Source organism: Triticum dicoccoides, chromosome 3B (assembly GCF_002162155.2).
Source record: "Triticum dicoccoides isolate Atlit2015 ecotype Zavitan chromosome 3B, WEW_v2.0, whole genome shotgun sequence".
NCBI lineage: Eukaryota > Viridiplantae > Streptophyta > Magnoliopsida > Poales > Poaceae > Triticum > Triticum dicoccoides.
The window spans coordinates 192,789,370-192,804,054 of NC_041385.1; positions in this window are offsets into that span (position 1 = coordinate 192,789,370).

The following is a 14,685-nucleotide window of genomic DNA, read 5'->3' on the forward strand; positions in this document are numbered from 1 at the left end:
AAGAATTTCTGGTGCCGTTGCAGGGGATATATCACCCAAACCTATCAAGTACGTGCACACAAACTGTCATCTACTTGTATTTACTTCAATTTGCCATTTGTGTCTCGTTTTCATCTCCCCCACTTCTAAAACAGTTTTACAAAAAACATAAAAATATTTTTGTTTGCTTGTTTGCTTGCTTGCTTTTATTATCTGCATGTCAACACTGAAAAGAACAGAAAAGAAAACATAAAAATAATATGGTCCTCATCCGCTTGCGAATCTTTTTAAAAGATCCAATTATGATGAACCAATTGCTAGTGAGTTGAGTGGACTAGATTATCTTTATGAAGTTTTTCTTGAAATTCATGAATTTGGAAATTGTGATGAAGTCTTAGAAGAAGAAATTTATAAAGTGATTCATGATAGCTCCTTGAATAAAAAGTATGATGGCAACAATGTAGAAATTCAATTCATGTCAATTGTTTTAATGATATGCAAAACTATAAGCTTGGGGATGTTGATTTTGCTATGTTCACCGCTTTTTGTAATGATCATGATTGGGGTGATGCTTCTTATGATCTTGAAAATTTATTTAAGCCTCATGTTGAATATGCTATTGATAATAATGTTTGCAAAAATATTGAAAGTGGGTTTTGAAGAGCGTCAACTTTAGGCAATAATGATCCCACTATTTTGGAGAATTATCGATCTTGTGACTTTTTTGATAGAGTGGGTTTGGAGAGGTCATGACTTCAGTTGATGATAATCCCACTATTTTGGAAGAGTGTCAACTTTGCATGCATGTTAAGAGAATATGTTACGTGATTTCAATATTGTTGAATTTGAATATGATCCTACATGTAATTATTACGAGAGAGGAAAATATGGTTGTAGAAATTTTCATATTACTAAATTACCTCTCGTCACGTTGAGATCGTCAATGTTTTATTCTTCTCCCTTGCACATACTAGATTTTTCTTGTCATGATAAATTGTTTGCTTATAAAATTCCTATGCATAGGAATTATTTTAGACTTAAATGTTCTTTCCATGTGCCACATGATGCTCTCTTTGTGTTTCAATTATTATTTTTCATGTGAGCATCAATAAAATCTCAAGCCTATCTTAATGGCTATAAAGAAAAAGCTTGTTGGGACTTGGGAGACAACCTGATAGTTATCATTTCTTGTTTTTTGGTGTGCACACAATTATGCTATTGTTATGGTTGTGTATTTGTGGTTTAGTTAGTGTTTGTGCCAAGTAAAACCTTTGGGATGAGTTGGTTGATAGTTGACTCAATTCTGTGAATTAACAGAAACTTTCGTGCCCTGTAGCAAAATTGTTTAAATTCACTGAAATGTGTCTTTCAACTGAATGTTTTACACATGATTGATATACAAATTTTCCACAATTTTGTAGTTTTTCAGAATTTATAGAGTTACAAAAGTATAGTCATTATTCATATTACTACAGATTGTCATGTTTTAGATAGATTCTGTTTTTGTTGTATAGTTTCCTTGTTTTGATGAATCTATGGATTGTATCGGGGGCTATAAGTCATGGAGAAGTTGGAATACAGTAGGTATTATGCAATAATAAAATATGAATGGGTTCATAACAATACCTAAAGTTTGTTATTTGGTTGTTATACTAATGGATCTCATGAAGGTTTCTGTTGAGTTTTGTTTGCTGAACTTTTCAAGTTTTAAGTGAGATCGCGATGATGAAGGAATTGAGAGTGTAAAGAGACAAAGCTTGGGGATGCCCAAGACACCCCAAGGTAATATTCAAGGCGACCCAAGCATCTAAGCTTGGGGATGCCCTGAAAGGCATCCCCACTTTTATCCACCAATCATCGGTAAATTACTTGGAGCTATATTTTTATTCATCATGTGATATGAGTTTTCCTTGGAGTGTTGTGTATTATATGAGTCCTTTATTTGTTTGATTTTAGTTTGCCACAATCATCTTTGCTGGATACACCTTTTGACAAGGACACACACTCATTCATGACTTTTTAGAATACTCTTTGTGCTTCACTTATATCTTTTGAGCTAGGCAGTTGCTCTAGTGCTTCATTTATATTTTTTAGAGCACGGTGGTGGTTATATTTTAAAGAAATAGTTGCACTCTCATTCTTCACTTATATCATTTTGAGAGTTTCATAAATAGTAATGGCGATATGCACGAGTTATGAAATTGGTCCTAATATGATAGGTATTCAAGAGGGATATAATAAAAACTATTATGTAGATCGCTGAATATGATAAGTTTGATTCTTTGCAATAGTTTTGCAATATTAAAATGATAATGTGTGGGAGGTACTAGTGAAGGATTGTTGTTTAGTAAGAATATTGATGTTAAGGTTTGTGATTCCCAAATGATGCACGTATGGTCTCTCGTTATACTAAGAAGTCGAAGCACGATTTATTATTGATTGTCTTCCTTATGAGTGGCGGTCGTGGATGACCGGTGGTCTTCTCCTACCAATCTATCCCCCTAGGGGCTTGCTTAGTAGTACTTTGCTTCGATGGCTAATAAACTTTTGCAATAAGTATATGTGTTCTTTATGACTAATGTGAGTCCATGGATTATACACATTCTTACCTTTCCGCAATTTGCTAGCCTCTTCCATACCGTGCATTGCCCTTTCTCACCTCGAGAGTTGGCACAAACTTTGCCGGTGCATCCAAACCCGTGATATGATACACTCTACCACAAAGCCTCCTTATATCTCACTTAAAACAGCCACTAAGCCTACCTATTATGGCATTCCATAGCCATTCTGTGATATATTGCCATGCAACTTCCACTACTCCTTTTTATGACACACATCATCAATGTTTGCTTTGCATGATCATATAGCTGACATAGTATTTGTGGCTCAGCCACCATTCATCATTTTTATACATGTTACGCTAGCATCATTGCACATCCTGGTACACTGCCACATGCATTCATATAGAGTCATATTTTGTTTTACTATCAAGTTATAATTTTGAGTTGTAAGTAAATAGACGTGTGATGATCATCATTATTCATTATTAGAGCATTGATCCGGTGAGGGAATATTAAAAAAAGGCCAAAAGTTCTGAAGAAAAAAAAAAGAAAAAGAAAAAAAAGAGAAAGCGAGAAAAAAAGAAATAGAGGAAAAGAAAAGAAAAATGACAGAAAGAGAGAGAAGGGGCAATGTTATTATCCTTTTCCACACTTGTGCTTCAAAGTAGCACCATGTTTTTCATATAGAGTGTCTCCAATGCTTTCATTTTCATATACTAGTGGGAATTTTTCAATATCGAACTTGGCTTGTATATTCCAACGATAGTCTTCCTCAAATGCCCGAGGTCTTCATGAGCAAGCAAGTTGGATGCACATCCACTTCTATTTTATTTTGATCTTTCATACACTTATAACTCTTAGTGCATTCGTCGCATGGCAATTCCTACTCCTTGCATTGACATCAATTGATGGGCATCTCCATAGACCATTGATTAGCCTCGTTAATTTGAGACTATCCTACTTTTTTGACTTCTCCTTATCAATCTCTACCACCGCATTCTATTCTACCCATAGTGCTATATCCATGGCTTGCGCTCATGTATTGCATGGGGTTGAAAAAGCTGAAGTGCGTCAAAAAGTATGAACCAATCGCTCGGCTTGTCATTGGGGTTGTGCATGATAAATACTATGTGTTAAGAAGATGGAGCATCACAAGACTATATGATTTTGCAGGGATAACTTTCTTTAGCATTTTTATTTTTGGAAGGCATTATAGTTTGTTGGTATGCATGAGTATTGAATTCTATATATCAAACTATAGACTATTGCTTTGAATCATTCAGATCTTAATATTATTACCACAAAAGAGATTACATGATGAATATGATATGTAGCATTCCACCTCAACAATTCTTTTTTTATCATTTAACTACTCGTGGGCGAGCAAGAATTAAGCTTAGGGATGCTGATACGTCTCCAACACATCTATAATTTTTGATTGTTCCATGCTATTATAGTATCAATCTTGGATGTTTATTATGCAATTATATATCATTTTTTGGACTAACCTATTAACCTAGTGTCGAGTGCTAGTTGTTGTTTTTCGCTGGTTTTTGGCTTTTTAGAAAATCAGTACCAAACGGAGTCCAAATTCTATGGAACTTTTTGACATTTTTTTCTAGACCAGAAGGGGCCATAGTAGATTTGGGAGAAGACCTAAAGAGTCACGAGTGAGCGACAAGCCTGCTGGCACGCCCCGGGGGGTGCCCCTAGGCTTGTGGGCCCCTTGTGGCACCTCTTCACCTAATTCCACTTTAATAAATTCCCAAATATTCCCAATACAACAGAGAGCCACCGAAAACACTTTTTGCCACCGCTGCAAGCCTCTGTTCTTCCGCGGTCCCATCTGGAGGCCTTCTCCAGTACTCTATCAGAGGGGGCATCGATCACGGAGGGCTTCTTCATCAACCTTGCTGCCTTTCTGATGATGCGTGAATAGTTTACCATAGACCTACGGGTCCATAGCTAGTAGCTAGATGGATTCTTCTCTCTCTTGATCTTCAATACAATGTTTTCCTCAATGTTCATGGAGATCTATTTGATGTAATCCTTTTTTGTGGTGTGTTTGTTGGTATCTGATGAATCGTGGGTTTATGATCAGATTATTCATGAATATTATTTGATTCTTTTCTGAATTCTTATATTCATGATTCTTATAGCTTTGTATTTCTCCTCAAATTATCCGTGCGGTTTGGTCAACTAGATTGATTTATCTTGCAATCGGAGATGTGCTTTGTGATGGGTCTGATCTTGTGGTGCTCAAGCCCAGTGACAGAAAGGGACACGACACATATTTGTATCATTGCCATAAACGATAAAAAGATGGGTTTTATTCATATTTATTGGGTTTACTTTGTCTACATCATGTCATCTTGCTTAATGTGTTACTCTATTATTATTAACTTAATACCCTAGATGCATGCTAGATAGCGGGTAATGGGTGGAGTAATAGTAGTACATGCAGGAAGGAGTCGGTCTACTTGTCTCAGACGTGATGCCTATATACAATATCATTGCCTTGAATATCATCATAACTATGCACTTTTCTATCAATTGCCAACCAGTAATTTGTTTACCAGCCGTATGCTATGTGATAACCCACAAGTATAGGGGATCACAATAGTTTTCGAGGGTAGAGTATTCAACCCAAATTTATTGATTCAACACAAGGGGAGCCAAAGAATATTTGCAAGTATTAGTAGTTGAGTTGTCAGTTTAGCCACACCCAAAGAACTAAATATATGTTGCAGAGTGATTAGTAGCACAGTAGTATGGTGATAACCCACAAGTATAGGGGATCACAACTATTTTCGAGGGTAGAGTATTCAACCCAAATTTATTGATTCGACACAAGGGGAGCCAAAGAATATTCTCAAGTATTAGCAGTTGAGTTGTCAATTCAACCACACCTGGATAACTTAGTATCTGCAACAAAGTATTTAGTAGCAAAGTAGTATGATAGTAATGGTAACAGTGGCAAAAGTAAAGATAGCAGTATTGTAGTGATTGTAACAGTAGCAACGGAAAAGTAAATAAGCGAAGCACAATATGTGAAAAACTCATAGGCATTGGATCAGTGATGGATAATTATGTCGGATGCGATTCCTCATGTAATAGTTATAACATAGGGTGACACAGAACTAGCTCCAATTCATCAATGTAATGTAGGCATGTATTCCGAATATAGTCATACGTGCTTATGGAAAAGAAATTGCATGACATCTTTTGTCCTACCCTCCCGTGTCAGCGGGGTCCTAGTGGAAACTAAGGGATATTAAGGCCTCCTTTTAATAGAGTACCAGACCAAAGCATTAACACATAGTGAATACATGAACTCCTCAAACTACGGTCATCACCGAGAAGTATCCCGATTATTGTCACTTCGGAGTTGTCGGATCATAACACATAATAGGTGACTATAGACTTGCAAGATAGGATCAAGAACTCACATATTTTCATGAAAACATAATAGGTTCAGATCTGAAATCATGGCACTCGGGCCCTAGTGACAAGCATTAAGCATAGCAAAGTCATAGCAACATCAATCTCAGAACATAGTGGATACTAGGGATCAAACACTAACAAAACTAACTCGATTACGTGGTAAATCTCATCCAACCCATCACCATCCAGCAAGCCTATGATGGAATTACTCACGCACGGCGGTGAGCATCATGAAATTGGTGATGGAGGATGGTTGATGATGATGACGACAACAAATCCCCCTCTCCGGAGCCCCGAACGGACTCCAGATCAGCCCTCCCGAGAGAGATTAGGGTTTGGCAGCGGCTTCGTGTCGTAAAACATGATGAAACTTTCTCTCTGATTTTTTTCTCCGTGAAACGGAATATATGGAGTTGGAGTTGAGGTCGGTGGAGCATCAGGGGGCCCACGAGACAGGGGGGCGCGCCCAGGGGAAGGGGGCGCACCTCCCACCCTCGTGGACAGGGTGTGGGACCCCTAGCCTTGATTCTTTCGCCAGTATTTTTTATATTTTCCAAAAGTTATCTCCGTGGATTTTCAGGTCATTCCGAGAACTTTTGTTTTCTGCACAATAAACAACACCATGGCAATTCTGCTGAAAACAGCGTCAGTCCGGGTTAGTTCCATTCAAATCATACAAGTTAGAGTCCAAAACAAGGGCAAAAGTGTTTGGAAAAGTAGATACGTTGGAGATGTATCATATGGTAACTTGATAGCAATGGTAACAGTAATAGTAATAATTTTGTAGTGATTGTAACAAAAGCAGCAAGAAGCGTAACTTAGCAAAGATCAATATATGAAAAGCTCATAGGCGTTGGATCGGTGATGGATAATTATGTTGGATCACATTCATCATGTAACAGTCAAAACCTAGGGTGATACAGAACTAGCTTGAATTATTCAATGTAATGTAGGCATGTATTCCGTATATAGTCATACGTTCTTGCGATAAGAACTTGCATGACATGTTTTGTCCTACCCTCCCGTGGCAGCAGGGTCCATAAGGAAATCTAACGGATATTAAGGCCTCATTTTAATAGAGAACCAGAACAAATCATTAAAACATAATGAATACATGAACTCCTCAAACTACGGTAATCACCAGAAAGAATCCCAATTATTGTCACCTCAGGGTATGCAGATCATAACATGTAATAGGTGCGTATAACTCGCAAGATAGGATCAAAAACACAAATATATTCATGAAAACATAAAGGGTTCAAGTCTGAAGTTATGGCACTCGGGCCCTAGTGACAAGCATTAAGCATAGCAAAGTCATAACAACATCAATCTCAGAACATAGTGGATACTAGGGAACAAGCCCTAACAAAACTAACTCGATTACATGATAAATCTCATCCAACCCATCACCGTCCAACAAGCCTACGAAGGAAATACTCACTCCCAGCATCATGAAATTGGTGATGGAGGAGGGCTGATGATGACGACAACGTCGAATACCCCTCTCCGGAGCCCAGAACGGACTCGAGATCAACCCTCTCGATAAAGAACAGGAGGTGGTGGCGGCTTCTTATAGTAAAACATGATGATTCCTTCTCTCTAAATTTTTTTTGAACGAATAGGTACTTATGGAGTGAGACAGGGTTACGGGAGATGCCACGGGCCCACAAGCCTGCCAGGCGCGTCCTAGGGGGTGGCGCATCCCTTGGGCTTGTGGCGCCCTGGTGGCCCCTCTGTATTTCTCTTTGCTAGTATTTTTTATATATTTTGAAATAATTCTTTGTACATTTTCAACTCCATCCGGGAACTTTCATTTCTGCACAAAAATAACACCATGGCAATTCAGCTAAAAACAGCATCAGTCTAGGTTAGTTCCTTTCAAATCATGCAAATTAGAGTCCAAAACAATAGCAAAAGTGTTTGGCAAGGTACATACGTTTGGGACATATAACTCTGTTCAAGAGAGAAGTCTCTAGTGAAAACTATGGCCCCGAGTCTATCTTTTACCATATATAAAATCCAAAAATACCTTGCTACAATTTATTTACCGTTATTTTATTTTGTGTTTCTATCACTACAAGATTTGATCCTTACAATTAATCGCCAAGGGGTTGACAACCCTTGTTTGCATTGGGTGCAAGTATTTCCTTTTGTGTGTGTAGGTGCCACTAACGAGGTTTTGTGTGGTTCTCCTACTATATTGATAATTTTGGTTCTTAACTGAGGAAAATATTTATCTCTATTGTATTGCTTCATCATCTCCTCTTCGAGGAAATCCCGCCGCAGCTCACAAGTAGCACTTGTTGTCATATGAATGATCGAACAGAGTTTTGGGTCGTATTTAGGCAATATTGTTGGTTATTGCATGTAATAGTCATGTTAAAACGGTTAACATTTTGGGTTTCTCAAGAGTGTGTGTTTGTCTGAAAAGATGTGTAATCCTATGTCCGGTGATTATACATGCATATTGGATAAAACCCAATATCGTCATGAGTGTCCAGCTTTCCCCAATACCACAAATTACATGTTCACACTTTTCGACATTGTCACTTACGAAAAAGTTCCACCAAATAATAGAAGAAGAAGCACTATTGCGCCTTCATGACACGCTAATTGTGGGTATTAGTGAGTTACTCTAACACCATGATATATTTGACATGCCTCTCACTTCCATAAATGATGTTTCCATTGTAGAGTTCTTCCAAAGTGTTCCCAGAAAGCAAGTGTTAGCTAGAAAAGCTGAATAATTGATTACTTTGTCCAAGCTAACGAAAATTTTGCTTTAATCATCTTAGCATAATGACCTTGCATAATAACTATTTACTTTGCTACAGCTATGCTAAAAGTTTTTAGGTAACGAAAGTGGTGGGCTACCCAGGTATATTGATTGTAAGTTAACCATAACCTTGTCATTATTTCAGTTTAAACACTGAGTTCCTTACGGTCTTGTTAGTTTCTTGAGAATGATCCAGGTTTAAGCTTGCGAAGTTGATGAGTGTATTTTTGCACTCAATTTTTACCCGTGTCTAAACCGGATAATCTCATATTTTCATAGAAAATCACTTCAAGATGATCTCTAATGAGTAATAGAAGCGAAAGATCACTAATCCCTTTGTTTATTTTGGTTCCTTGTAGGAATGTGGTATTTTAGGAGATAAAAAAGACATATATGGTAAGGGTCAAGGAGATAAAGCCCAATTAATTGGAGGCACACATAAGGCACTAGAAGATGAGACGACATCCGGTACGAGCCAACCTGCTAGTACCATCGGTCGTACATCTTGCCACGGCCTCCATGACATCAGCACTGACAACTTGCATGAAGGCACCCTAGGTAAGTTTGCGAGATGTAGACTTAGAAACCCTGTTCTGCACACCAAGACATTAAAAAGAGAATAAAATCCTTTGGCAGACGGAGTTAATTATCCACCAAGTCATTTCTTCGCAGCTGCCGGCATTCCCATCTACAACGCAACCATCCCCATCTCTATAGTCCTGATCCGCATATACATAACCATAAAATTTTAATCAAGAGTACTTCGCATACAATGACATTGTAAGGCTATCATCAATCATTCATCTTCAAGTACCATCTACAATGTATCTTTCCTGTTATTTAATTCACATGTGCGAGTACTCCTCTCGGGCTAAGGGTTGAGACCGAACCTCGCAGCCCCATGTACTCGCGTAATGGAATTGTTGTTTTACTTTAAAGTAACATTGTTTTTGTGTGTTATGGAACAATTTGTCGCTCGTATCTACCTTGTTGTAATTAAGGCCTCATAGGTACCCAGGACCTCGAGGATCAATCAAGGAGAGGTAAAGTGCATAGAGACGTGAAAGGCTATGCCGAACATCGGTGACAGTAAGACAAGTTTGACGATGAAAAACTAATCTTTGGGGTATAAATGACGCAAACATTAAGCGCCTAAGTGTTGGTCTAGATTCATCCTTAACAATCAAGGTAACCCCACAAGAGGTTAAAGGCATTGGTTGGACAATAGAACCACGGCACGGCAGCATGGCGATCATGGAGTTATTTGGATGTCACTTCCACAAACAACATGTTGGCTACTAGAGCCATGTTATCTAGATAGAATCCCAAGCATGAGTATACGATTGATGGTAAAACCTTAAGCCCTGGATTATACTTTTTGTATTGTTGTTTCTCCCTTTAAACTACACATACTCGGTCCAAAATTAAACTATTGGTTAACAATTGCTTGTAGAAATCCGTTGTATGTATCAAAGCTTATCATGAGCTCGGTAACCTAGGGTCACCTCTAGAAAAAAATGAAAATTATCTGCATATGAAATCGGATCAAACTAGGTTGACCCATATATTTGTTTCTGTTAAGATGATTCGGTTAAAATTTTGGTTAGTTTCAAGAAGGAAAATGGATAGGGGCAACTACAAAATTTAATTGATTATTAGCAAGTTAAGGTTTTGCAAAACATTAAAGTTCTGCCTAAACCATTGTTACGGTGCCCGGGTGACTGAACACAAGGTCAAGCGAACAAAGTAAACCACAAGTAAATTTTTAGAGTTAAGGATAACCAAATGCTTCGGAGATGAGAATGTATCCCAAGTTGTCTTTTGTGGAGGGAAGTTGGTCACCATTGGAGGGATGGGTGTTAGCATGAAAGCACACCAACACCATGAAGGCTAGTTTTTGAGATATCACCATAAAGACAATTTTCAACTACTAGTGGTACACCTTTAGACAGCCTCCAAACCTTGACAGACTTTTCATGGCAAATTACGCGTTGATTCCTCACAAAAGAACTCGACTGGGCCACACTGAAAATACCACTCGGTTGGACTATTTGTGTGCTATCAAGCCAAGTTGTCGTCATGTGCGAAACACTAGACACCAAAGGCCATGAAAGTCCCATTGTCGATTCGATGGGAGGCGCATCGAACAACATAGAGAACATCCAAGGAACTCATCAAACACACTAGAGGTTTACCTAGGTTCGGGTCAGGCGGGCGCGTAATACCCTACTCCTGCTAGATTTACTCTAAGGCTGAAGAATATCTAAATATTACTCCCTCTGTAAACTAATATAAGAGTGTTTAGATAACTAAAGTAGTGATCTAAACGCTCTTATATTAGTTTACAGAGGGAGTACAAGTGTAGCAGCTCGCCCCGGAAAGGGAATGTGAGAGTGCTATACACATATGTCTAATCCTCAGGGGGTCCAGCCCTTAATACCGTAGTTTGAGCCTCCCTTTATAGTGCAAGGGGTCACCACAGTGGCTAAGAACATTATTAGGACACATCAGTACAATGAATACTACCCAGACATTCAATGCGGGGGTATCTGTCTTCTATTCATGTGCCCAGAAGTGGATGTAGGACCCATAGCTACTGTAGGGCGTAACTACCTCTTATTAATGCGCCATGCATTGTAACAGGTGTTGTGTGCGTGGTGAAGGTGAGTCACTGCTACACGTTGCCACTGTCGTGCGAGAGGCGCCTCCTGCATGCAACACGGCCTGCAGGCCACATCGTTGTTGGGTCGCAGCCCCCGATAGTCGGGGACAAGAAGCAAATATGTTGTCGCCTTAACGGGTCGGATCTGAAGTGCGGTGGAGCAGTGAGACATGCAGCGTTCCCGGGGAAGTGATGCCTTCACGGGAGTCCATGCCTTAGGTGTTCCCTAGAAGATGTTAAAGCCTTACTATGTCTTTATGCCCCCTGTTGGTGTGGAAGTCGAGGGCCGCCTGGAGGTCTTCTTAGGCTAGTCATAGTGGGAGTAACATAAGTAGTAACATAGATGCCACATAAGCAAAAAAGATGATGTGTCATGTAATTAAATAGGAGAGAGACAAATAGAGTAACATAATATGTTACCATAATATAGCTGTTCCCAATACAAAATGAGTCTATAAAGCAATAAATGAAGACATGTATGTTACTACACCTATGACACTTTCCACTATGAAGATAGTAACATGGACTAGTAACATATGTATGTTACTAGTCTAAGTTACTCCCCACTATGACCAGCCTTAGTCTTGTATCACCATATCTCTAGAAAGGAGACATGGTTGAGCCTTGCTGAGACAATGCCCTGATGATATCCTATCAAGGGGGCCACTGTTGACCGCGCGCAGATGGGTTCGTGGACACCCGCTATGCACGATATCGACACAAGTGTTACGGCATAATAAAATGAGATGTTACTACTGCACACTTAAGCTAGGAGTAACGACACATCATAGATGCAACATTAGCATGATGCGCCGACACGGCCATTGTACTACATGGCCTCTTGATCCCTACATAAGGCGAGGGGAGGGCACCCTTGTGCCGGCAGGTTCACATGTGTTTATGCATAGACACCACACTTGTACAATCCCTGTATTTATTCTCATATGTGGCCGATAAATACTAAGCAGTAGTAGGGTTACCTCTCATATATAGGGTCCGAACTTGGGTAAAATCCCACTATAAATATACAACTAGATCATATTTTTGCACCTTTACCTAAATTCCATAAACATAGTATTGCCATGAAATCTTTATGATGATGACGATGGCTCAGATTCCCTGGCCGGAGTAGAAAGATTCCATTGGAATCTGACCTTAGGGAAGAGAAGTACATTGCAATTATCATAGGTGGAATTGCGAGGCCGTGGAGCAAAGAGAAACACGCACATGAGGAGGGTTTGAATTATGACCATTGTGGCGACCTCATGTCCGCCGGTGTCGACCTCGGCTGCTCCGTCGTGCCTCCCATGGCGGGCACCGGCCCCGTCGCGTCCCCGCTCATCGACTCTGCCTGCGGGCCGTCCCTCTGCTTCGCTCCATCATAGTGATGCTAGGCGGATTTGGCTGAGGAGGAGGAGGCGGACGGGGGGTGGTTGAGCACCTGGTCCGGTGTTCGCCGCCGAAGTTTGTGGAGTTCCTGGCGGCTGCCAGGTTTGTGCTCCGGCGCGGGCGGTCTGGAGCTCACGGCGGCCGCCCTGGTCGGCCGCCAGCACCGCACCATGCTCGTGCCTTGGCCCCTCCGGCTCCCATGGCGCCTCGGGCCGCCGCACCTCTTGCTCCGGTGGGCGGCGGGTCGGTGCCCCTCTCTGACCTGGCTCGGGCTACGGCTGAGCGACTACCCTCGGCTGTGGCCGGGCCGGTGGCCGGGGAGGTGGTCGCGCCGTCGCTGTTGCCGCTGGAGGCGCCCTGTTCTGACAGGATCCCCTGGTCGGGTCTGGCTAGGGCTGCGCGGCTGCGTGGGCCGACTAAGCCCCACGCAACTGCGGGCCCGGGAGGTGCGTGGGCCGGTAGCGCATGGGCTACTAGGGCTGAGGTCCATCGGCTTGGTTACTTTAACCACTCCCTTCGTCCGTCTCCCTGCTGCCACCGTGTGCTCCCGCTGCCCCGCCTCTGCCAGCGCCGCCGCCGACCTTCCCCTCCACCCCCAATCTCCTGTGTCATCCCCGGCCCCGTGCTCCTACCTCGAAGCATTGATGGCGCGCGAGGAGGATGATGGACAACCGCGTCCCAAGCGTCCTGATACGTCTCCAACGTATTTATAATTTTTGATTGTTTCATGCTATTATATTATATGTTTTGGATATTTAATGGGCTTTAATATGCTCTTTTATATTATTTTGGGACTAACCTATTAACCGGAGGCCCAGTGCCAGTTTTTTTGCCTATTTTAGAGTTTTGCAGAAAAGGAATACCAAACGGAGTCAAAACGGAATGAAACCTTCGCAATGATCTTTCTTGGACCGAAAGCAAACCAGAAGCCTTGGAGTTGAAGTCAGAGACGCAACGAGGCATCCACGAGACAGGAGGGCGCGCCCAGGGGGTAGGCGTGCCCCCCACCCTTGTGGGCCCCTCGGGTGACGTACTTCTTTCGCCTATATATACTCTTATACCCTGGAAACATCAGGGGGAGCCACGAAACCACTTTTCCACCGCCGCAACCTTCTATACCCGTGAGAGCCCATCTTGGGGCCTTTTTCGGCGATATGACGGAGGGGGAATCGATCACGGAGGGCTTCTACATGAACACCATTGCCTCTTCGATGAAGCGTGAGTAGTTTACCACAGACCTTCGGGTCCATAGTTATTAGCTAGATTGCTTCTTCTCTCTCTCTTTCATTCTCAATACAAAGTTCTCCTCGATGTTCTTGGAGATCTATTCGACATAATACTCTTTTGCAGTGTGTTTGCCGAGATCCGATAAATTGTGGATTTATGAACAAGATTATCTATGAATATTATTTGGTTCTTCTCTTAATTCTTATATGTATGATTTGATATCTTTGCAAGTCTCTTCGAATTATCGGTTTAGTTTGGCCTACTAGATTGATCTTTCTTTCCATGGGAGAAGTGCTTAGCTTTGGGTTCAATCTTGCGGTGTCCTTTCCCAATGACAGTAGGGGCAGCAAGGCACGTATTGTATTGTTGTCATTGAGGATAAAAAGATGGGCTTTATATCATATTGCTTGAGTTTATCCCTCTACATCATGTCATCTTGCTTAATGCATTACTTCGTTCTTATGAACTTAATACTCTAGATGCATGCTGGATAGCGGTCGATGTATGGAGTAATAGTAGTAGATGCAGAATTGTTTCGGTCTACTTGACACGGACGTGATGCCTATGTTCATGATCATTGCCTTAGATGTCTTCATAATTATGCACTTTTCTATCAACTGCTCGGCAGTAATTTGTTCACCCACCAT